We start from the raw sequence: 26,476 nt of genomic DNA on the forward strand, positions 1-26,476 counted from the left end.
TCATTATTTATACACATTTTCTGCAGCAACCATTTCACTGCCTCCAGACCCCCTTCATGGGGATTCTGATACATGGTGAATTTGCATCCAATGTCACCATATACGGTGAACTTGTATGTTGGTGGTTATTTTAGTTTCTATACAATAAACAATTTCTCATTTATTCTTGTTTTCCCTTTCCTGTTTTAATATATTCTTTTCCTTCCATCAGCTCCATTCATATTGCTAAATGGTCTGAAAAAACTGTCACAAACATATCATCTGCTTCCCACAAGCCTTACGATAATACAAAATAATCAATTTCAGATCCAAGTGCCCCCTTCTATAAGTCCACTGAATTTTGTTCCACACAACTAATTTACCACATTCTATCACTTGTTGTATTTTTTCTTTCTCTTTCTATTTACATTTTCCCTTTAAATCACAAAGTATTGTCAATTATTATATTCATGTTACTCCGCATAGTCTAATATCTGATTTAACAGGTTTCCTTGCTAGTTATATATGCATACAATGCTATAATTTTATAAACATGTTCTCTCCACCTCAGATCCACAACAGTTAGCCTTCCCATCCTTACCAACGTTACTTCCAGTATTTTCACAGTTTTTTCTTTTTGTTTCACACAACACAGCCACTCCAGAACAGCATTCACTTCCTAAGTTCCATTATATTTCCACACTACAAATTTTCTGTTAATAGCCTTTTTCACTTGTCAGGAATCTTACATCCTCTATCAGAATAATACCCAGATCAGATTTATCACACCATTCCAGTATCCCTACCCTTCATACAATGTCAATAAAGCTGTTCACATTCCTGAAAGTTCTCTAAAATTGTTGCTTTTCTTTTTTTTAAGTTTAGGAGAAACATTTTAAAATTTTTGCTTTCTTATTTTTACTCTTTTCCCAACTGAACATTTTTCCTGGGTTATGTACAAATAATCCTTGATCCTCAAAAACAGATTTTTTCACCTCAAAAAATATTACTATCAGTTCCTTCTCCTGAGCACTCTTCCTGCATGCATTAGCCGTTATGCTAACCTCCCACCAATGAGTAATTCAATGAGCTAAATGTCAGAACATATAAGTATTGATTTTAAAAGGAATATTTATGACATATGGGTCACATGTATATGTGTGTGATTTTCATAGGAATGTACAGATGCACTGGGAATTATAACATTTACTGTAGGCTGTCTGACGCCGCACCTCTGCAACCCTCTAGCAAAGATCCTCAGCATCCCTCTGTTTCAGGTCATCATAGCGTGCTGAACCAGTACTCCAGTATGTAAATGCATCAGTGCTGCCTCACAATCTGGCTCCAGATGTTGACCGTAATAAAGTTCCTTGGTGTTGCTAGCATGCGAGGCTTCACTCTAGCATAGATGGTCAGCATCTGACTGATCTCTTCCTCAGTCCATTTCAGTAACAGGACATGTGGAAGCCTCTTTATAGTAGCCATGTTGATGTTGATCTTCAGACAACAAACTTCCAAAATTGCTCACTTAGGTCTCACTCAGTTTGCAGTAGCCATAGTCTGATCTGTAAATGTATCAAAATCACATTTTAAAAGTGGTGCTTATAATATGGTATCAGATCATTAACAGGCAGATGCAACACGTAGCCCCGTTTAATACTATCTATTGGGTACCTGTGTGAGCACCTTCTCGTTGCACCAAGCTATTGGTTAATGTGCAGAATTTTGAGAACTTACATGGATGTGCACAAATCAGATTCCAAAACCTTAAATGTTAATGAACATCATTAATTATGTATGATGCAAATGGGACTTAAAAGCTGTGTGCCCATAACTGGTGCACTTTCAGGTATACCTGACTTAAGGGTAGATTCAAAGGTAATGTGGCACCTGCTGGCATTACTATAGTGGGATATATTCTCCTTATAGATGCATGGTATTATTATTCCTTAGAAATGTAATTGTACATGCTTTCATTGATGCTTTTAGGAATATCTGTCTGCAATACCAAATATGTGACTTACTGGAGGGGTGTTGGAATGACCGGTATGCATACTGGTGGGGACATCTGCACCACTAGAAAGCAGGGATTCCACATATACAGTTATACAGATAAATATAATGATCCCCAGATAACAGTACATGAGGACACACTGACACAACATCTATATATATTGCCAGTGACCTTCTACATTCTGTGGTATATTTATGGAAACCAACATGTTCTGAGAGTATGTTGCATGGTCATTCATTCTGCTATGGATATTCTTTGATGATTAGCAAAACATGCTATATAAATAGTGCTGCATTAAAAATATATCTGTGTTCATATCATTCATATCAGGTTACCATGTACTGTCTGTGGTATGCTTGTGGATAATGTTGCTTTCCGACAATTTCTATAAGTTGAGCAATCACTGCTGTACAGATAATTTCTGTTAAGTAGAATATAGTAGTTGTTACTCAATTTCATCTCATAAAGATGAAAGGGTGATAATATTGACTGCTCACTGTAAACGTTATAACATACCGAAGCAGATACATAGCTAAATTATGGCAGCACTTAAGTTAACAGAGATGCTGACAATTTAACAAATTAACTCCAGAACTAAAATGGTAGTGTATAAGTGACCAAAAGCACACTCATAAAAACAAGGACACTTGTCGTAGTAAAGGCAAAGACACAAATCCAGGAATGTATAAAACACTATTTAATCGGTATTCACCACAGATAACAGTTAAGCGCTTTCATCATGTCAAGCATGACTTCATCAGAACAATTTACAATACTGACTTCCTCTGTTTAAATACTCACTCCCACCTATCAAATCACTTCCAACTTTTGATGTAATTAGTTCATTCTTGCAAAAGTAAAAATATTAAAATCAAATACACAAGTAAACAGTTAAAACCATTTAAATATAAAATTCATAATTTTTCTGCTCGTTTCTTTAAAAATGGCATTATACTAAACATTTAATTTAACCCGGATCCCATTGTGGCATTAGTTTTAATTTGCTATCATATTTCCTTCATCTCTAGTTTATTTTTCCAGTTACCCCCCCCATCAGGTCTTTATCCACAATTTCACAGATTCCAAAAAGAAAACCTGAACAATGGGGGCTAGCTTTTAAATGTCGACTAAGGGCATTATTATCGTCCTCTTTTCTTATCGCATACAAGTGTTCGTAGATACGTCTATGGAAAACCCTCTCTGCCTTTCCTATGTAGAAAAATTTATATTCCTGACATAAAGCTAAATAGATCACTCCCCTAGTGTTACAGGTACCTGGTTTTAAATGTATTATATACCCTGTATTTCTTAACTCTACAACTGGAGCTGTTAAAATTAATTTACAGTATTCACAACTACCACACTTTCCCGTTCCTTTGTTAACAGTTTTAAAAATAATAGGATATTCCAACAAAAATTTTCTATTGAAGTCGGTTTTAAAGACAAAATGTGGCTCACTACCCAGGACCTCCAAAAGACCCTCTTTGCCTTTAAACACAACCCAATTCTTTTTCATAATTTCCTTGATCCTTCCTGAAGTCTCTCCATATGTCAACACCATAGACCTTTTGAACTGGTCCATATCTTCCCTCCTAGGGCAAACTCCCAGGTTCGAATCAGTCCCTAGTAGTGGAATATATCTAGATCTCCAGGAATCCATAACCTGGGTACAAAAATCATATACCAAATTGGTAGGGTACCCTCTACCCAAAAAGAAGGTAACCAATGTCCCTATTTCCCTCTCTAGAATATCTTTTTCAGAACACATTCTAGCCATCCTCACCATCTGGCCTTTTACAATGTTCTTTTTTACATACAAGGGATGACAACTATTGAACTCTAAATAGTCGTTCAAAAAAGTTGGTTTTCTAAAGATTTTGGATGTGAATTTTTGTGCTTTTATTGGGTTCAACTGTTTTTTCAGCACTATTGCATCTTCATGTTTTTGGTTTATAATTTAGCTGTGTATCTGCTTCAGTATGTTAGTGCATTTACAGTAGTCTTTTTGTTTTTTTTTTTTTACTGAGCAATTCATTGCCAAAGGTTTCTGTATTTTTGCATTGATTGCTCACTTTTGGTTGCCTTGATATGTAACTATTTGTGCATAACAGTTTATGTATACAGGATCATGTTGCATAACATCTTTTGGCAGTATATGTCATTATTAGGATGTGTCTCCTGAATGTTTTTGTGTGTGATAGCGATCCATCTTTGGTGGTTTACAGATATGTTATGAAAATGCTAATGTGTAAATTGCATTCCAGTTGCACTGACTGCATGGCAAAATGGTGTTGTGGTTGGCCTTCTACTGTTGTGATACCCGCCATAAGGGTTTCAAATAACCCATGCAACCTCTACAGATATCACAAGTTATAATGCTGTTACATATTCAGAAATTGTTTCATATCATAAATGTTGTTTTATATGTCACAGTAATATACAGGACAGGGACTGTTTTGTGTAGTTTTGAAAGCACATGAATGCAGAGAAAGTTAATTAATATATGCTGTCTACATAATCATGTCTATATGTTGGCCCCCATTTGAATCTAACCATGTGCATATAACTGTCTTCCAGACAGCAAACAGACCTAGGGTGACAATATTTTCCCACAAGAGAATGAAATCATAATTGATGCCCTGCAACAGCATTGGCGTAGACTCCTTGGATGGGTGGGAAATACTGATTAGAGAAATGGAGTGTGGATTGACCTTACCAACATGATCAATGCTGTGGGAGATTACAATAGAGCTCAGGAGGCCTGTCACCGACAGTGATCTGACATGATGCTACAAGCAGCCAATAGGATATGCCAGTATAAGAGGCTGAGGGATGCTACTGGTGGTGGCCAACCACAGACTGCCCCCAGACAAGTTGACACATTTTCTGGCATTCCTACATACAGCAAGTAGTGATCATTGTATACCTGGTGGTGGAATTGAAGCAGGTGTGCCAGTCTTCACATGTATGTGGTACTTTGCAGAACATTGTTGCATATAGAGTATTTCAGTACAGACTGTTGTTGCATGCATATTCTTCTATAGTTATTTTTGTGTTGTAGCAGCAGAACTGCATCTTGCACATGGGGGCACACATGCTGACGACAACCAACATAAGTGTAATGGCATGTTATCATAAAACTGCAGTATATACATATTGCAGCAACATTGTCTGTATTCATTTGCACAGGTCCATCCACTTCTGCACAGCAGCAAGACATGACAGGTTTGTGTCTCCAAATACTTTTACTGTGAGCAGTACCTGTTATTCCCTCTGCCACCTGTCATTATAATGGTGTACACTGACATTTTAATGTTTCTCTTCACATTGTAACCTACAGATACATCTTCAGCAGATATAAGTCATGCAGATGCACCCACGGACAGGCCAGGAATGTTTCCCACCATGTTCATAGACTTCACCTCTGTATAAAACACCTGTGTTTTATGAAACTGATGTCACTGTTTTTTATATCCAGGGACATCTGGCCAACTTGTGCACCATATGTCACATGAGTATCACCATGGCCTGTTACTGTGATGTATATGGCATCACACACATCTGCCCACATTAATGACTGTGTTGCATAATCATATGTTGTGCTTTGTTTGTATTTTAACACTACAGGATATACATTACAACAAATGACACAGTCACCATGCAGGGAGGGTGTAACTGGTATGTTTTTCCACTGATTGCTACATGTCAATGTTGTTATTCTTATTATTGTCCTCCTTTAATACAACTGCCATCTTCACATCAGCCATGACCAACCAGTGTGTGCATATGTTATCTACTGTGTGTTGTACCTCTGTTGGAATGGTACATGCTAATAAGTATGTGTTTACTAATACTGTGTGGATGCCTTGGTTTCCTTACAACAGCTGCATTTCAGCCCTCATCTCTGTTTCTGGATTCTCACAAGGACATGTCCTGTGCATCTTATATTGTTATTATATACATATGTCATGTATGTTGCATTTGTAACATAATTGTCAAATCCCTGTTATATTGGTTTCATGGGCCACACTCGGACACAACCTCCTGGTAAGTCCTTAACACCTGTAACATTGTAGTGATCCAGTTGTGCCATATGTCAGTACTGAGCTCCATCATGTGAAATATGTGCATTTATCTGACCTGTGCCATCTGTGTCTTCATTTAGCATTTTCTCTGCCTGCATCTTCCATTAGTCCATCTCATGATCCACCCCAAGGTGGATGTGATGTGTCTCACTGTGCTAGCATGGCTCCTGGTACACAGGACACATATTTGTTGATACAGTTGGGTCCAGATAGTGACAGTCATGTGGATGGGACTGTGGCCTCAAATGTGGAGGAAAACATGTCTAACCATTCTGATGTTTTGGGGACATCAGATGTTGGATAGGATGATGTCTGTGCACCACAGTCCCATATTGAGTCTGCAGGTGATGTTGACACTTCCCCACAGCACAGTGATACTACCCAGTGCAGTACACATAGATGTGTAGTTGGTGTACATGGATACATGTCAAAGGGTGTCTGCCTACTCTTACAGGTAAATATATGTTCCCAGCAATGTCATGAATTTGACATTTGTGCAATTGCCACTGATCACGTTGCACACTGGCTGTGTGTGTTGCATGAAGGACAGGACAACAGACATGGTGAGGTCATGGTGACATTGGCTGTTCAGAACAACAGCATGATATCTGTGGCATAGTCTGTTGAAACCCTGGTTATTGCAGTGTTACAGCAGTGCCACAGTATGGATCAGGTTTTGCATGTCCTGACTCTGCTTAACTGAGTGCCACATGGGAAAGACAGGGGCCCTCTCAGTAGACCAACCCTTGCCCATTAGGCATCAATGTGTATGGTGCAATATGCACATACATCTACTGCTGGCCAATCAAGTGTTGGCTCAGCAGACATGGCCAGAAAGTTAATTTCCATCCATGTCCCTTCCCACAGTGTGCGTCTGCAAGCTGGTGTCACCCCATCAGTCTCCACTGTAGAGCAAGATGGGCCAAGTGTTTCCATGGGTAGAAGGGGAAGCTAGGACCATGGTGTGAGGCATAAACATGGGTGTCCTAGGCTGCATTAGAGTAACACTGACAGTGGATCTGCTATGTCCTGTAGTGTCAGTTTAACCTTGTGTCAATGCCAAATGCTGTGCAGACCACTAATGATTTCATATAAATATGGTTGTTGTGAAGTCTAATGCCACTGGAGTCTGAAATTTTTACTAACCATAGGTGACTCCATTTAGTATTTTACAGTTTATCCATACTTTACATTGATATATGTTTTGTGTGATATTGACAACAGTTCTGCATTATGTTATGAGTTGGTTTTTTTTTTGCATCTTTTAATAGGGGAGAAATAGGAATGGTGTTCACAAAAGTATATGTCTTGTTGTCTGCCATGCACACATATACCGCTATGACTCTGTATATGAACCCGTGTCACTTGTGGCCTGAGCTGATGGTCCTCTCATGATTGTTTTGTCTGTGATACTGTTACATGTTATTATTATGTTGTTATGTGTGATGCTTTGTGTGTACATCTACTGGGTAACTTCCATTAAATGCGATATGTGCTGCTGTGGTGGGGGGGGCAACACTTGAACATCAATATTTAATCTGTGTATTTCTGTATGTATCCCTTGACACAACTCAAAGATGACTGTTAGATGCTGCCGTGTGGCCTGAGCCAAGACTTGTGGTCGCATACTCCATCTCTCACGCCCTTTTCTTTTCCCCCTTGTTTTCCCCAAATCATCCTCTAAAAGCTGTGTAATGTATTGCAGAGTTGTTGGAGTAGGCCACCCATGCCTGCAGCAGGTAGGGTACATATGTGGCTGTTAGCATACTGTGCATTATGGTGCACACAATAAGCATCTCGGCTGTGTTTTCAGTTGTGTATTGCAGTGCACCCCCGGATGTGTACAGACATCTGAATCTGGCTTTCAGTACAGCAAGCACACTCTCTGTGGTGTTTCTATTCATGGCATGAACTCTATTGTAGGCCTCCACAGAGTTGGAAGGTTCTCTGTATGGTTCCTTAGCCATGGTTCATGTGGATAACTACAGTAACCTGATGCTGAGGGGACACATATGTTGTTATTATGCATAATGTTGACAAGAATGTATTCAACTTATATTTTAGCTGTGTTTCTGTAGTTACCCAGTATTAGTCCCTCCACTATTTCATTGTGTTAGAATGTAGCTCTCGGATCACTTTGCCTTTATATGGCAGCATCGTGAATGCAACCGGGGTGCATCACCATGACATTTGTTATGCTGCCATCTGCTGTACACACCTTCTGACAATGCAGTGATAGCCACCCCTTTTCTATTTATGTATCTTTCTGATTCTGGCTGCATGGGGTCTCAAAAGCGATGTAGGTGTGGTCTACTGCAGCAGGAACATGGCAGAAGATGCTGATGTTACAGAACAAGTGCATGACATTTTGCCACTCAATGGGTGTGGATGAGAAGTGTATATGCTCATCTATCTTGGTGCACATTGCTGCCAGGAACTGTATGATGACACAACTGACATATGTCTATGACACTCCTACATCTCCTATACAGAATGTCCCAGATGCCAGCACATCTAGGCTCAGACAGACTTTGGCTTCTAAGTTATGGGGTTGCCTTTCAATGTACACACAGAGAAGAGTGGGATGCACATGTTGCACACAGCCTGCACCAGTTTTCTGTCTAAGCAGTACCTGTCAATAATTTCTTGATCAGAAAGCTGGCTTAGTTGTAGCCTGGCTCTCTGTCTAGCTGGCCTGCCTTCTAGGACACAGAGCCATATCATCCTATATGGCTTGCAGTAGCACATTCACTGCAGTTTGCATTTATTTTTATTCAGTGTTACTACAGATTCTACAAGATTCCATGCGTAGCATGTTCTTTTCCTTGAGTCATAGTATTGCATTTACCAAGGATTTTGGAAAGAGTGTCAGCAAAGCACTTTGTCAAATTTTAATTGCATTGGGTTGTGGAATCTGACATACATGCATGGAGTACATAATTGTCCTTTACTGAATAAATAAGTACGCAAATGTATTCTGGCATGAATTCTGAAATCCCATCCATTGCTGGAGTGCTGAAGTCTTCCTTCAGCATGTTACTCTGTACACAACAATCTTTTGGAATCTGGCCATTGGTCTTATCTTCTTTTTAAAAACAGTTTTAGCTATAGTTTATTGCAGCTCTTTCTTGTTGCCTGCTGTCATTGCTGCATATGCTGAAGTTAATGCATTATTTGCATCCACAAAACTGCATAACTTCTCAGTTTATTGCTGCTTTCCTTTCTGTCACTGCTGCTTAAATTTTAACTGCTGCATTCTCTGCTGCTACATCACCTTGTTCCTTTCTCACATTACCATCTGAGGCACTTCCAAAACAGTTATCTGCCATTTCAATCCCAGGAAATAGCAGAATTGATAACCTGTTTCATCCTGATCAATTATTTCTAAAATAACATTATCTCCATAGTGACAGCTAAATGCTGCTCATTTGTAACATCCACCACACAGGAATCTTTGCTTACATTCAGAAGCTCCACATCTAACATTTTTTTCAGCAAATTCTTACTTTTCACCTCCAAATTCTCCATACCTTTTCCTCTCCTCCTCCATGCTGCTACTTCCCTTAGGCCTCTTCCTTGTAGTTGTAGGAGCCCTCCAGTGCCATCTAGCTGCACCAAAGAGAAGTTTCCCCTGATGCCTGGTAAAAAGAGCTACTAGCCAAGTGGGACTAACCCAGTCAACTAAGTAAAAATAAATAAAATAAAAATATAAACATATTATATATATATATATATATATATATATATATATATATATATATATATATATATACACACATACACATACATATATGTCTGTGTGTGTATATATATATATATATATATATATATATCTATATATCTACATATATCTATATATATATATATATATATATATATATATATACAGACAGATGCACACACACACACGTATATATATATATATATATATATATATATATATATATATATATATATATATATATATATATATATATATATATATGTATAATAGATAGATGTGTATAGATCTACATATAGATAGATACAGAGATCTCTGTACCTATCTTATTATCATCATCAACATCACCAATCCCCATTTTTCCATTTTCTACATGGGGTAGGGGTGTTGTGACAACTGTCACTTTCTCAGTTTAATGCCACTCTCCAGCCCTTTTCATCACTCATGCTGAACTGTCACTTATCTTCTCTGACACAATCCATTCATTTATTTGCTGGACACCCTTGCTTCATCTTGCCTTCTTCCTGTCTTTCCCAAATCATCTTCACCAGATTGTCTTCTGCTTTTCTGCACAAGCACCTAAACCCCTGTAACCTGTTTTCTTTTGCCTTTATGCAACTGTAGCTAATTTGACTTCTGCTCTTATGTGCTTATTTCTTCATCTGTCCTACAGTGTGTATCCTAAAACCCTCCTCAGACACTTCATTTCCATCACCTGTAGCTTCCTCAGCTACTCTGCCTTCACTGCCTAGGTTTCTATAGCTTACAGTAGTACTGGTCTCACCACTGTTTTGTACACCTTACTTATCAGCTTCTGGAGTGCCTTCTGTGTGGAGTCTGCATGTCCTCCCCATGGTCGAGTGGCCTCCAAAAGACATGCGTGAATGAGCGTGCCTTCGCTGAAGGTTGGGCATCGAGCTGGCAACTTGGCACCATAAAAATCGACTGCCAATCATTAGCGGACTGGAGTTCCGCTGTGGTGACCCCTAACCGGGAAAAGCCGAAAAGACAAACAACAAACTTATCAGCTTTTTTGGCATTCTTCTGTCATATACTACCGCTGACACAATGTGCCAGTTACATGCAGCCCCTCTGATTCTAGTTTTGACCTCCTCATCCAGACTTCTCTTCTGCTCAGTCACCCCTACCAGGTAGTTGAATCTGTTAACCTGTTCCACTTTTTTCCCTTTTACCTCAATTCTCACTTTCTTCTGATTTCCCCCATTTGCTACTATTACAACTGTCTTACCTGTACATAGTTTCATCCCATGCACCTTCAGTTTTGCATTCCATTCCCCTATCCTTTGATGAAGTTCTAGCTCTGATTCTGCCTGTAACGGTACATCATATGCATACAGGAACTTAGTTGATCTGCCCCCCCCCCCCCCATAACTTATAGTCCATCACTAGTATGAACAGCAATGGGCTCAGCACTGAACCCACTCTCACTGGGAACTCTTCTATTAAACTAAACCCTGTTCATACCTGAGACAGTCATTCCTTATACATAGCTTGCGCTAATGCTAGCTATGTATCTGGTGCTTTGAACCACCACCAGACTGCCCAAATCAGCTTTCTTGGGACCTTGTCATATGCTTTCTCCAAGTCTAAGAATGGCCATTTAGACTCTTTCCTCATCTCTAGCTTCTTCTCAACTATCAGTCTCACTGCAAACATTGGGTCAGTTGTGGTGCATCCTGACTTGAATATGAACTGCTCATTTCCTATCTTATTTTCTAATACCTTGTGTATTCCTTTATCTGTCACCCTCTCCAGAACATTCATGCAATGTGACAGGAGTTTGATACTCCTGTACTGCCCGCAGTTGTGAATACCCCCTTTTTTCTTGAACACTGCCACTAGTATGTTTATTCTCCAGTCATTTGGGATCCACCTTTCTTTCCACACTGCCTTGAGTTACCTCAGGAGCCATTTCTCCCCTATCTCACACAGCATCTTTATCACATTTGCTGTGACCTCATCTGAGCCTGCTGCTTCCACTGTCTTTATTTTCCTTAGTACTATTCTTACTTTTTGTATGTTAGGCTCCTTTTCTTCTCTCCTTGTAGGATCTGTCTGGGGCAGTACAGCTTCTGTGGGGTTTTCGTCATTCAGAAGCTGCTGGAAGCACTCCTTCCATCTGCCTTTCATGTCCTGTGGACTGGTGAGCAAGTTGCTGCTGGCATCTCTTATGAAATGTGTCTGACCATCTTCTTTATCTTTTTGTCTTTGCCTTGTAACCTGATAGTTACTTTGTGCCATCTACTGATTTACTTTCTAGAAGCTGGTGGGATGTTTCTAATGAATTGTTCTTTGATACTGCAACTCCTTTATTAGCTTTATTATTAGCCAACCAGTGGCCATGTTTTCTATATCCCACTTTTTTCTGCATTCCTTTCTTTTAATGACTTCCTGGACTTCAGCATTCCACCACCAGCTTTCCTAATCCACCTTATTTACATACATGGATCAGCCACATATCTGTTCTGTAGTCCTCACACGTGTTGTTTGGAGACACTGCCATTCTTCGTCAATTCCACCTATTTCCTTTTTTTCTTGAGGTGCTAGGCCCTGAGTAGTTCCCTGAACTGTTGTGCTTTCTTTCCAGTTAATGTCCCGGTCTTCATCTTGGCCTTTGTTGACCTTAGAACCTTCTGTGACCACTGCTTGCAAATGATTGTGGCAACCAGTGGTTTCTGCTGTTGGCCAGCTGTTTCACTGTGATTTGCAGTTGTTGATTCTACCCCAGTGCCCCTCAGTTAACCAAAGTATGTGGAGCACATACAGCACTCTCACCATTAGCATGGGTCCCCTGATATACATCATAGTCCTCAACCCACTTATCAGCAGCAAATATCCATGCCCTTGGCATCACTGAGAGTCATATTTTACACTGTTGAGTGGACATAGCATGCAGTCTTTCATGAAGACACTGCACACCACAGTAGATACCCCAAAGCAGTCAGTTTATACAGCTGTTAAACGTATAGAACACTATGCTTTTGGTGAGTATGAGATGAAAAAACTCAACATGTTTTTCAGAGGTGGAAAGAACCCCACAATGGCCGGAGTTCAGGATCAAACCTTGGACATTGTGCATGGGAGATGAAGACTGTAACCATTATTGCAACTGGTCTCTCTAGTGATCTATAAATATATAAATAAACATACATCTATATCTATCTATCGATATATATATATATATATATATATATATATATATATATATATACACATGGATTCATTTTAGAAGCTCAAAATACTGAACTATCGAAATTCAGTATTTCGAGCCTATAAAGTGGAATCCTGAAAAGAGCGAAACCTCAGAAGCATGAAATTCAAAACCTCGCATACTGCAGATTTTGAATTAGCGCTTCTGGTGTTATGCTGTGGTTATGCATTTAGGTAAGTGCTGATGTGTTAAGGGTTTTGGGTAGGGGCTGTGGTGTGTGTTAGTGTGTTTTGTTGCTGTGATGTGTGCGTGTGAGGAGAATGTAGCTTGTGTGGTGGTGTTTTGTGTGTTTTTGCATGTAGTGTGACCTCAGAGTTTTAATATTTAAGTAGGGGGGTGTGGGGGTTACAGCCCCACACATGTGGGGTGCAGGGGGACTTTTATGTAGTACACAGATTGTTTGTATGTGTGGGGAGGAAGGTGTGTGTTTGTGGATAGAAGAAGCGCTAATTCAAGATCTCCAGTATGTGAGATTTTGAATTTCGCACTTCTGAGTTTTCGTTCTTGTTAGGTTTCAAGTTTATAGCCTCAACATACTGAATTTCGACATTTCAGTCTTTCAAGGATATAAAGTGAATCCATAGACACGCACACACACACACACACACACACACACACACACACATATATATATATATATATATGTCTACTGCCTTTCAACAAAATTACCTTTAACCAAATATTACTTACCCCATCCCGTTTCTACAAAGCTGCATACCTCCAAAATCCTTCCGCTGTGAAAGGAACCACTTGGCCACCATGGTGAACTTTGCCCTCTCTTAGATGTAGTGTGATCTTGGAGTTGATATATTTTAGTAGGGGGCATGGGGGTGTGAGGGGTGAAGCCTCCCACTTTGGTGGGTTTACTTTTGCTAAGTTTAGGTTTATTCCCATGTTTGCCAAGAGGTTCCTTTCACAGGGAAAGGATTTCAGCAGTCCATGCGTTCGGTGGAATGCAGTTTCGTAGAAATGGGATCAGGTAAGTAAAATTTGGTTAAAGGTAATTTTTTTTCAAGAAAGTAGATCCATATATAAATATATATACATATATATATATATATATATATATATATACATATATATATATATATATATATATATATATATATATATATATATATCTATGTATATATATATATATATATATATATATATATATATATATATATATGGATCTACTTCATAACATCAACTTACCATTTCATAGATTTTCATAAAAGCGAGACCACACTCTCGAAAGTTTAAAATAATGAACTCCCAGAACATTGTATTTTCCCTCTGGGAAAGTAACTACTTGACCACCGACAAAGAAATTTCAAAGCAAATTAAACCCACCAAAGTGTGGGGCTTCACCCCCCCCCCACAGTCTCCATGTGGAGGGGTGTGCTCCCCATCCCCACTTAACTAAATAGATACATTCTGAGATCGCACTACAGTGGAGAAAAGGGCAAAGTTCACCATGGTGTTCATATATAAGTGTGTGCGAATATGTTATATATATATATATATATATATATATATATATATATAGATATATATATATATATATATATCCACACACACACACAAACACACACACATATATATATGTATATATATATATATATATATATATATATATATATATATATACATACATAGAGTATATATACTTAGTAATGATTTCTGTTGGTGGCAGACAGCTTTTTTAAAAAATAGATTGCTCTGTGAAACAGCAGATGCAAGACTCACTGACCTAGTTGGCTCACACCACAGAGCAACAACAGGCCTCTGCCCCCTCAATATCAGGGTCTTTAGTGCACCACCATTAGCCAGTGAAAACATTTGAGGTCCTGTGGACTGGGGCATTTCTAGGAACAGCTGCTATTAACCTCTTTTCTTTCCTAATCCTCTCTTTTTCACCCTTTAACCTACTTCTTTGCCAACATACCATCTTATATAAAAATATTTGAAAAATAGAGGATTTATCCTCCACCAAAAATATAAAACCTGTCCTCTCCCACCTCTTCCAGTAAAACTCTCTTGGTGTGCTCCCTCTGTGTGCTATGCTTTGTTATGTCTCACACTTTTCAGTCTTTCCTATGTTCCCCTTTCCTAACTTTTAAAGAATCAGTCAGTGTATCCACATAGGAACACCTCTATAAAGTATTTATAAACACCTTTGAATTTTTTAAGAATGCATTTAAATAGCTGTCAGTACTTCTAAGGTGACTGCATACAGCTACAGTCATACATAATATCCGTACAATTCCAAAATCATACAAACATTATTTCAATGTAATACTTCCCGTATACTTAAAGCATAACTTCAACAACTTTAGGCATTTTACAAAAGTGGGTGCTTTCCTGTGGAAAATTTCTCATTGCCATAGTCATTGCAAGTAGCCTGTACTCAGTGTATTTGTACTCAGAAATACACAAGCCTGTAGTTTCAGTCTAGTACGCGCCCCCCCCCCCCCCCCCATTTAAAACTGGTGTAGATAGGAAAGCCTTCCTTAGACTGGGATGTGCTACCAGGCGCCACCTTTCTGCAGGTATCAAAACTCTAGAAACTATTAAAAGCTTTAGAGATGCACTTAAAGAACATCTCTCATTACTGAATCTACCTGCAACTGCTATCATGACAATGGTTATGTAACCTACCATCCAACATAATAAAGATAAGAGTACATTTAATAAACTTTTCTCAGCCTCTTAAAGTGGCATCTTATTTACATATAAGATGCCTCTTAAGGTGACATCTTATGTGTAAATATTTCACATGTGTATAGGAGTTTATGTATTATATGTATGATTGTCCTGTATTTTATGCACTTCTTAGCTTGCATTTTGTATATTTCTTTTTTTTTCAGTGCCCTCAGACTGGATCTTTTATTGTTATTCAATCTGCATTCAGTCTTACTATGTTCTGAATTTTGCTATGTAATCATTTAAATATAATATTGCTAATTGAAAGACCATGATTTATTTTCTTCTCTTTGAGCTCAGGTCATGATGAAATGGGTTTCAAGACCAATCCACTTACCCGGTAAACAAATAGTAAATAAATAAATATGAGAAAAATATGTAAATTAAGGAAGCTGTCTAATATTGGCAGTTAATAATGTTATGAGCATATGGGATAACATTGAGTCCATTACGCACATCCTACACAAATTGCTGTAGTTTGGAGCCAAGTGTTTTCCCTTTAGTTTTTAAATGCCTTTTTGAGCATATACACTTGTGTATGACTGTGTGCCTCTACAGATCTAGATACATGTATTTATAAATATAACTATATATAATATAGATAGATAGAGATATGCATGCATATATCTATACATTTTTCTTGACGTTTTGTATAGATAGATAGGTATACTTTTTTTTCTTGAAAGAAGTTGCCATATTCAAATTCCTGATGGAATCTTGTGAAAGAGTGACAAACTGTGCTCTGGCAAAGCTTAGCTGTAGAGGACAGATTCCCTTCAGAAATGACAATACCTTGCATTCACCACTTGAGGAAACACAGTCTTTGTAACTTGAGCTGAATGAAATATGTGAAGCAAGCAATGTTTTAGACAAGCTGTTTCCTAAAAGAATTATGTATTCCACAGGCACAGTGCTGTTCCTTAACCAGCAACTGCATTTTAGAAGTCTGTTAATTCTTAATGTATAGTGTTTTCCTTGTATACAAAAAAATGCCATAAATAGATCAATGTGTAGACAGAGCTCTAAGTAATTTAAAGTTATGCTGTTGGCCTTTCACCTCAGAGCAAGAGTCAGATTCCTTCTGTTATTAATAATTGATTTGCAATGCCATCTGTGTTGAACTGTACATTAGTTACACTTATAGCATTGAAGTGGTACCAGGCTAGCATGTCAGTAATGCATACTTCATAACTTAAAGACATAAATCTGATGCAGAAACAGGAGCCTCAATGAAAATAATGCTGCATATCAAAAAAAGAAAAAGAAACTTAATAATTTTCAGCAGCTCAGAAACAGTTATATAATGACTGAAAAGAAGTGTGATGTTCTAAGACAAGAAACAACATTTATTTTTCAGATATGCAATAAATGCGCAATAAATTTCAGAGTGCTATGAAAATGTCTATTAAAATGATCATTAAATAGGTTCATAGGTTCATAGGTAGGTACTAGTCTATCTGCCCAAAGGCATTTATAAGCCTAGCTAGAATGTGTTGGCTTTCACCGCCCCCTTAGATTAGTTCCCTGTGCTTCTGTCCAGGAGAGTCACTGAAGTGATCCCCGAGATAAACCTTCTGTTTCCTATTCACTCATCAAAGTTTCTCTTGAAGAGTGTTAGTGAGGAGCTCTGCCTAATGTAGATTGGAATCTTGTTCCAAAGCATGGCAAGTCTCTGGGACAAGAATCTATTCCTCCAGCACGGCCTATTTATTGTTGTGGTGAGGTTTAGATCCCTAGAGCAGGTGGCATGAGGGGATAAGGTTTTCTTTAGGTGGAGCATGTCCATCAATTCTGGGTTGGACATGGCCTTGTATGTCAGGCAGAGATCACCTCTGAGTAGGCGGTATGCAACTGAGCACAGCTGGAATTTCTTCAGTTGAGCTGCATAGGGCATCTGTTTGAGGCCAGTTATCCTCTTGGTGAGGTACTTCTGTGGTCTTTCCAGCTGTTGCAGATGTCTTGTAAGGTATATCCCAAACGGGGCATTGTACTCTATGATGGGTCTGATGAGTGATGAGTAGAGGGGCACAATGACCTCTTTTGATCTGGATGTGAACCCTTTGTGATTAGGTGGGCCATATAGAAGGATTTTCTAACCACTTTAGCAATGTGATTATCAGAGGAGAGATTACTATCTACTTTGGTCCCCAGATCCCTTATTACATTTTCTGTATTTAGGGGACTACCATCTATGTGGTAGTTTGTGGGTACTTTGTTTATTCCGAAGGGGATGACTATGCACTTTATGGCATTTAGCTTGAGGCCATGCTTTTGACACCAGGTATCTGTCTCAGTGAGACCATTTTGGAGGATGTCTGTGTCAGTTGAAGAGTCAATTATAGCCCCTAATTTGCAGTCATCTGTGAACTTGGTCAGCCATAGTCCTTCTGTGCTTGCCTGTACCTCTGAGAAGTATATACCAAACAGGAGTGGTCCTAGGACTGAGCCCTGGGGAACGCCACTTGTAACCGGTTTAGAGTTGGACCTAGCTCCCGCAACTCTCACCATGTGGGTTCTGTCCATGAGCCAGTTGGCAACCCATCTTGTGATGTAGGGGTTTATGTTCAGGCTGGTGAGCTTGTCTATAAGACCAGAAAGGGGAATGGTGCTGAAGGCCTTTGTGAGGTCTAGGTAGGCTGTGTGTACCACCTATCACTCATCTATAGCCTTGGTAACTGTCTCAAATAAGTCCACCAGGTTCAGGAGGCATGATCTGCCATTAACAAAGCTGAACTGGGTAGGGACCAGTGTTTGGAGGTTCCCAATGTCTCTGTTAATGAGTTCCATGATGATGCACTCAATTGCCTTGCAGACCAGCTATTCAGGTTTATAGGGTGATAGTTCCCAGGGTCTGTTGTGGCTCCACCTTTGTGGAGTGGAATATCCATTGCTCTGCACCACTCTATAGGTATGTAGCATGTGGAGAGGCTGTGTTTGAACAGCGTGTTTAGGTGAGGGGTTAGTTCGTCTTTGAGCACATGTAGGATGCAGCCAGAGACACCGTTGGGCCCCATTGATGCTGTGTTTTGGGCTTTGGAGAGGGCTGTTTTAACCTGAGTGTCTGTGATTTCAGGGGCTCTACATTCTTTGGGTATGGTTATGGGCCTTTTTGGGGGTGAGAAGTTGTGAAGTTTGCACTGAACCTGTCTGCCAGGATGTTGGCAATATCGGTCGGTTCAGTGTATTTTGTGCCATTCTGTACTAACTGCAAGCAGATCTGAGCATTGCCACTTAGATTCTTGACATAGCTAAAGAATGCCTTGTGGTTATCTTTGGAGTCCTTGGCAATTTTTCTTTCGAAGCTAGCCATGGATGATTTTATGAGGGATCGTAGTTTCTTGCTGATATTGATCAGAGTTGTCTTCCCTTCTTGGGATTTTACTCTTTTCTGTACTAGTGTCTTCCTTCTATTGTATAGCTTGTTTATGGCAGGGGTCCACCAGACTGGTTTACTTTTATTGGAGGAGTGAGTCTTGGTTTTGCTTGGGATAGCATGATCCATGCATTCTTCTAGGTGCCCGTAGAATGCATTACTAAAGGATTTTGCAGCTTGCACAGCGTTATCCTTTAGCATGGGGACTTTTCACCTCGGTCTTAAGTAACGTGAAGTTTGCTTTTGAAAAGCTTTTCATGGTGGTTTGCTTGTCCAGGGGTGGGGGCGGAATGTGGATATCCAAAGTTATTTGTTTATGGTCAGATCTAACCAATGAGGGGATGACCTCTGGTGTGGAACACTGGTCGCCCATGTTGGTGATGACCAGGTCCAATATGTTATCACCTCTGGTGGGAGTGTTGACCAGTTGATCCAGGGTGTTTGAGTTTATAAATTCTGGGAAATGTTGGGCAAGGGAGTTAGTACTTGAGTAGTTCTCCCAGTTAATGTCTGGGTAATTGAAATCAGCCAAAATTAGGGTGTTTAGTAGGACCTTTATGTTTCCCAGTGTTTCCAGAAACACGGAATGGTGGTCCTGGGACATGGTGGGTGATCTGTAGCAAGCTACAATTTGAATTGCAGTTTTGCCCATTGTTAGTTGCACGTGGATGATCTCTGAAGCATCGTGCTGTGCCACTAACCTGGAGGTATGGGTATCCTTGATGAACATGGATACACCTCCGCCCTTTGTATTTCGTTCTGGGTTCTGTGGCTGAAATGTATGGTATGGGTTGTAGCCTGGTAGTGCTGGGGTTCTCTCTGAAGCCTTAAACCAGGTTTCTTTTACTGCACATATATCGATTTTCTCCATACTGAGGAGTGTCTTGAGTGCATGCATTTTGAGGTTTAGACTTCTGGCATTGAGTAGCATTACCCTCAGTTTTTTGTTACTTGTGCTATTTACGGCAGTGGGTTTGTCTTTTGTGTCTTGCCTAAAAAAGGCACTATGGGGGTGGCAAGAGTCTTGGCCAGTATTCGAAAGCCTAAGGGTAACAGGAGCAAGCCGTCTCTAGTGAAGCAGAGTGGCTTGTCAAGCATGTCACCCCAGGTGGACAGACACTGGATCCCCTTTGAATGACACCAGATGCTTAGCCAATTATTGAAATTGATATTTTTTTCTTTATGCCATGTTATCCTTCTTGGTGAAGGCAGGATGCTACTCAGGGTCAGGGTCATACCTGTATGGTGTAAAAGTGAACCTCAGAGTGCTACAAAAAGCTTCCAAAAAGTTCTGACTAAATGCAGAACTGAGTACATTAGACAAGAAAATAATTTTGGAGGGTAAACCAGATATTTTCAACTGGTTTTATTTTCATAATATAATTCATGAAATGCAAAGCAACATTTTCATCTATTTCTGCATCATTTTTGTATCTAGAACATGCATAATCCATTTTATTGACTCATTTTGAATTTGAATTTTACAAACTTTCTTCACTAATGCTGTGGTGATTCTTATAGCCAGAGATTAAGAGACCGGTATCCAGTGTGCTTACATTGTACCTTCTTTTAAAGACTATCCCCCAACTTTAATAAAATTCATGTAGTCATAGTGTAAAGCCTACATGGAAGGTACCATGGTCGTGTACACGATATCCTCTATGTAGTGCACCATGCATATTATTGAAGGTGTGTTACTGAGGAAGAGCATAACATGGTTATAGAATCAGTGTAAGGAGTGTGTACTGTGCCTGAAGATGAATAACACACCCCCTGCACTGTCAAACTGCCAGATAAAAATGTATGCATATGTATTAAACAGATATATTTTTGTCATGTTTGCACCATGCTGCACTGTGCGCAGCAATTGATACATGCCACACATCTAAAAATAGTAACCGGATACATTTAATTATGAATGCAAAGGTCAAGTTTATGCATAGCTGAGTGGGTTTGCATGGCACACTGTAATGCTCAGCATTGCTTAAACATAGTTGAGAGGAATATGTAAAATTATAGCAGCATTCTACACAAACATCTAACCAAATGGTTAGAGTGACAGCCTTATGTGCAGAAGGTGCAGGGTTTGAATGCACAGACAGGTTATTAAGCATTCATTTCACAAATACAAATGATGAGAAGTATTTTAAATCTTGCTTTGCTGCACTCAGCTAAGCTCTGTTAAGCACAGCTAAGCCTTGCCATGCACTGCTTATACAAGGAAAGTTTTAGCAGAGCATAGCTGGTTTGCACATTCTTAAGCAGTTTGAAGCACTGCTAAGCATTCATCAGTTTATGCATTGCTCAGCTCAGCTAAGCTGGTTTGTGCACTGCTAAGCATTGCTGAGCATTTGCAGTTTAAGCACTGCTCAGTTCAGCTAAGCTGGTTTGTGCAGTGCTAAGCAAAGTGCTGCATTTTTAAAAATGACCCAATGGTGTGCAAGGGTGGACAAACAGGCTGATTTAAGTGTAACAGGTAGAAATATAGCAAAACCTTTTGGAGTTTAAACCATGCAGGAGCTATGGCAGGTGTGGGAGAGGGTGCACACTTCCAGGCTCAGTGGTGGGGCATTCTGGAGTCCAGGGTCATGGTTGGACTCATAGTGAAATACCATGATGACTGGCTGCTGCAGGGCCAGTACCATGGATTGGAGTACAAGTTGGTGGCCTGGGACAGGCTGGCATGATATGTCACCAGTGCAACAAGTATCCCCCGCACAGATGAGCAGGTCCATCACCATTTTGACAATCTGAAGCGGTGGAAGGGTGACTTCTGGACACCTGGGTCCAGGATGCTCGGGATGGGAATGTCCCACAAGTTTGTACGTACTTTTAACATTGTTTTACCAATACGTAATCTGAATGTGCGACAGACAGGTATGCATAATGGTGTGCTTCTCTCCCTACAGCTGCAGAGGAGAGAGCTTGCAACTCATTGCAGGATGCAGGGTACCTTCCAGCCAGGTTGTGCTGTGAGTGTGGTGAGCGCAGATTAATTTGCAATCTATAGTAAAATACACAAGATAGTGTAATGCAGTCACTGCCAGTACATACATACTGTACAGATTTGAGTAATGCAATGAATGTGGACATAGGGCTGTACTGCAATAACTGTCTACTGCCAAGTATAGTGCAATAAAGATTAAAGCATTAAACCTGATAATGGTAATGAAATAAAGTTTCTACTGCAATAATTGTGGAGTTACAGCTGTATTGCAACAGCTGCATTATCCCAACCGTTGTTTAATAAAGACTCAAAAATATAACAATAACTGCATGAAGGTACTCTGAATAAAGCTGTGTTGTGCAATATGTGTGTAAGTAGGGCTGTTCATGAAATCGAGTATGACATCTGCTCTTTAATACAAATGCAAACAGTACCACTAAGTGACTGAAGGTTAGCCAAGAAAGAGTGTTATGCTAAACTGTTGACTTGGAGCTGTACTACAAGATATATGCATTTTGATATTTGTTCTGCACTAAGATCTGAAGCAATACCGGGAACACCCAAGGTATATTGCATATATCAGGATTGTCATGTTAAACATTGCATTTTAGCTGTATGTATTCCTGCTTTGTGGTATGATACTTCAGGCAAGTATGAAACTGTAATAGCTGTAGACTGCAAATATACTATATGCAACTCTACATGGGCCAAGTAGCCAACCCAGTGCTCTGATATGGGTTGTACACGTCAAAGATATTTCCACCGACTAAGAGTTTATTGTGTACACCTGCATTCTATGTTTACCTGGGTCTACTTCATGATGTCGAAAGCCGACAATATTGAAGCTGATATTGTCGGCACCACAACATCGAAAGCGCAGAACAATGTGCAGATAAACGGAAATCTCCACAGGGGGGAGATTTCCGTTTACCTCAATGTAGTGTGGTCTTGAAATTGGAATATTTAAGTAGGGGGGTGGGGGTGCAGCCCTCCATGTGGGGGGTACAGGGGGGCTTGCCCCCCTGCCTACGCTAGTTAGTTTTTATTTTTGTTTGTTTTGTTTTTTTTAAATGTTATTCGATGTTTTACTACATCGATCACTAGAGGTCAACCTTTAGTGATTCGATTTAGTAAGATTTCGATAACGAAATATAGATGTGTTTACCTACTATCTCTGTCATGCATGAATCTCATGAATGTATGTTCAGCTCTCACTGCAGTCTTGCATAAAACTGTACTACTATTACCGGGTCATATTTTGTTTCCAGGTGAGCTTTAGGCAAATATCAGGCAGTCAATAGTCAGCAGTGGATCAGTCACTCCATTTGTTAAATGCTGTGTCTGATGTACATTTTATCACATACAGACCAAGGTTCAAATCCTGTAACAAGTACTAATAGATATTACTGAATCAGTTATGTATTGTTAACAGATGTTCTCCCAACAGGAATTACAGGTAAATGGGTGCAGTAGCCCTTATTATGGGTTAATAATTTGTGTGTTCAGAAGTAATAGACTCTTAACAGCACTGATCAGGAATGTGATGCCAGAAAATAAAGGCAACAAAAAACAAGTAATCTCAGTGGTATCCTCGAAGTCTCAAAACAACCCACTAAAGTGTATTGGGTCCAAAAACAAAACAGTGTAAGAAACTTCTCTGTGTGGAAGATTTTCAGTCCATATACTTCTAGTTAATCACTGTATAGTAATCAGATCAGACATTAGTAGTAGAAGTAGCAAACTTAAACTCATCTTAAGTCAAAACAAAACAAAACAAAAAGTAATAATAGAAAATATATAATTGTTCAGCATTACTAAGTATTCAAAAGTAATCCAAGCAAGGCAGGCAGTCTGTTTCCAGTCGAAAATCCTTTATTAAGTACACAGACAAGTACAATACTAATACAAGATATTACAATAAATAAAATGTGTAATCATGGTGTGGCTGTATGTCTGGTATGTCTGTGAATATTTATATTTGCTGATGGTCTAATCCCATGCCTGCCAAGGACGGCATGATAGTTGTTTACTTTCTGTACTGTACACAATACATGTCTCTTAAATGTCATGTTGTAATGGACTGTAATCACTGTCGCCTAAACCCACTGTCACAGATCTATCATCGACACAGATCTATCATTGACATTATTATGTCAATAGAACAGTGACACTACATCAGTCCACAGTACACTTTGGTAGTCATATAGGTCCACCTGACATGTAATAGTCCTCTGTAGTTGTGTACCTGTAGGTGTCACAGCTTGGTACACACTGTCCCATGCAGATAGCTTGAGAGGTATGTATGTGCTACAGCAGCTATAGGGCACTGTAATACATAAAGGATGGGCAGACCTGTAGAGTATTTAGCACTGCTGTTGCAAACTATATAGCCTATACTGGTATTAATGGACTGTATTTCTCTCGCCCCCACCCCTTATTTTCATTATTATTTATTAATGCTATACATTGGTTATGGTTTGCTATTAACAAATGTTGTTCTCTAAACATTATGTTGAGCCATGTGTTATTGTTATGTAATACAATGGTTTAATAGTTGCATACTAACATATCTTGTTGAATTACCTATATTGTTGGCCTTATGCCCTAACTGTTACTGGCATGTTATTACTATACTGACTGTTATCTCACTTATTGTTATGTTTCATATATTATGCAATGTTATGTTACTGGGTCATTTGCAATGTTCTGGCATGCTGTTATAACTAACTAAATGTTATGTTCATTACTTAAGCAATAACGCATGCCTGGGTGTGGGTAATGCTGGATTTACCCACGGTTGGTGTGGTTTGGTCACGAGGGTGAAGCACAGACAACCGTGGGTAAATCCAGCATTATCCACACCCAGAAGTGGGTTATTGCTATTATACAATGACATTATTTAAGAAAAAAATACTTACTTTTCTTAAACAATGGCATTGTATAATGCCTTCCGTGCTGCCCTTCTGCAGCTGTCCAGTATTCTGCAGCAGTTCTGATGTACTGCACATGCGTATGCTTACGCAGTACATCAGAGCTGTGTGTGGAAGCAACAGAGAAAGGAAGATCTCCGTTGCTGTTTAAAAGGTGTCTCCTATGTTAAAAGAGTTTAACATAGTGAGATAGCTATAAAAAAAGCAACAGAGATCTTTCTTTCTCTGTTGCTTTTTTTAAAGCTGTCTCACTATCTTAAACCCATTTAACATAGCGAGATTATAGCAATGGAGCTCTTCCGTTCTTCGTTGCTGTGTAACACACACACAAAAAAAAAGATGTACTAATGGAAAATGTCTGGGCGACCGGACCTTTTTCCATTAGTATAAGTCTGATTTACAACAGGCAAGCTGACCAATCAGTGTGCATGTTTTGGAATATTAATGGGGTGTTATTGTACAATAACCTATACACATTGAAATACCTCAATGCCACAGCTTGAGTGGGTAGGCCAGTTCCTGGTGATCTGCTTACCCTACCTCAGCTGGCTGTGGCACCGGGTCCAAGCACATCTGCTACACAAGCTGGTGGTGCCCCCTCCCTAGCTCTGCACTATCTATGGGTGGACCCACCTCAAGGGATGGGTCCTGTCCCCCCCGGAAGCAGGGGCAGAGGGGGGGGTTCACCCAGGATCACCTACCTGTGATGTTTCTCAAGATAGTGCATCTTGGTTATGAGAACTGCCTGCATCAGACTGAGGTCAGACAGGTCAACCTGGAGAGGCAAGGTAGCCCCCGCGCACAACCTCCAGCACAGCCACCTTTGGGGCAGGGAAGGAGCAGTATTGACTGCCCATGGGTGGGGAGCTCAGTCACACTGTTGCCATCTGGGAACATATGGATCTCTGATTCCACAACACCCTCCCCGTCCAAGGTGTTACCCCCCTCTTGTATCACACACCACCCCTGTATGCTGTCTTGTCCACAAATGCAACCTCTCCTACCCAGTTTACCTCCCCACATGTACCTATATCCCTTCACCAACATTCCACTCTCCCCTTAAAAAAAGGGCACTTGCACCACAAAAAATAATATTGCCCTATACATAGCTCTCCATTTTGCACCCACATCCTCTGGACACAATTAATTATTACATTAATTAATGAACACAGTTATTAATTAATGAAAACAGTTATGTTGCCCTCACTCCTATCTCTGAGGTGTAAGGCTCCAAATTGCAAATTCTGTACAACCTGCACAGCTGTTGTTGTATAAGAAATGGAGAGTGATGGTCCTTTCCTACACCCATTCTACAAATCTCTACCTCTCTTTCAGTTTATTTTTCCTCCTGCTTTCCCCCATTTCACCACTTTCCTATTACCCTTTTTTTTTTCTTTTTTTCTTTTTAGCATAGGTTTAAGTGGAGCTAAGCGGTGCACCACACCATGCAAACCCATGGAAACCCATTTAAATCTGCCTTAATCATATTATGTGTTTCTGACAGTGT

This window comes from Protopterus annectens, chromosome 5.part0 (genome assembly GCF_019279795.1).
Source record: "Protopterus annectens isolate FY-2018-M chromosome 5.part0, PAN1.0, whole genome shotgun sequence".
NCBI classification, from domain to species: Eukaryota; Metazoa; Chordata; order Ceratodontiformes; family Protopteridae; genus Protopterus; species Protopterus annectens.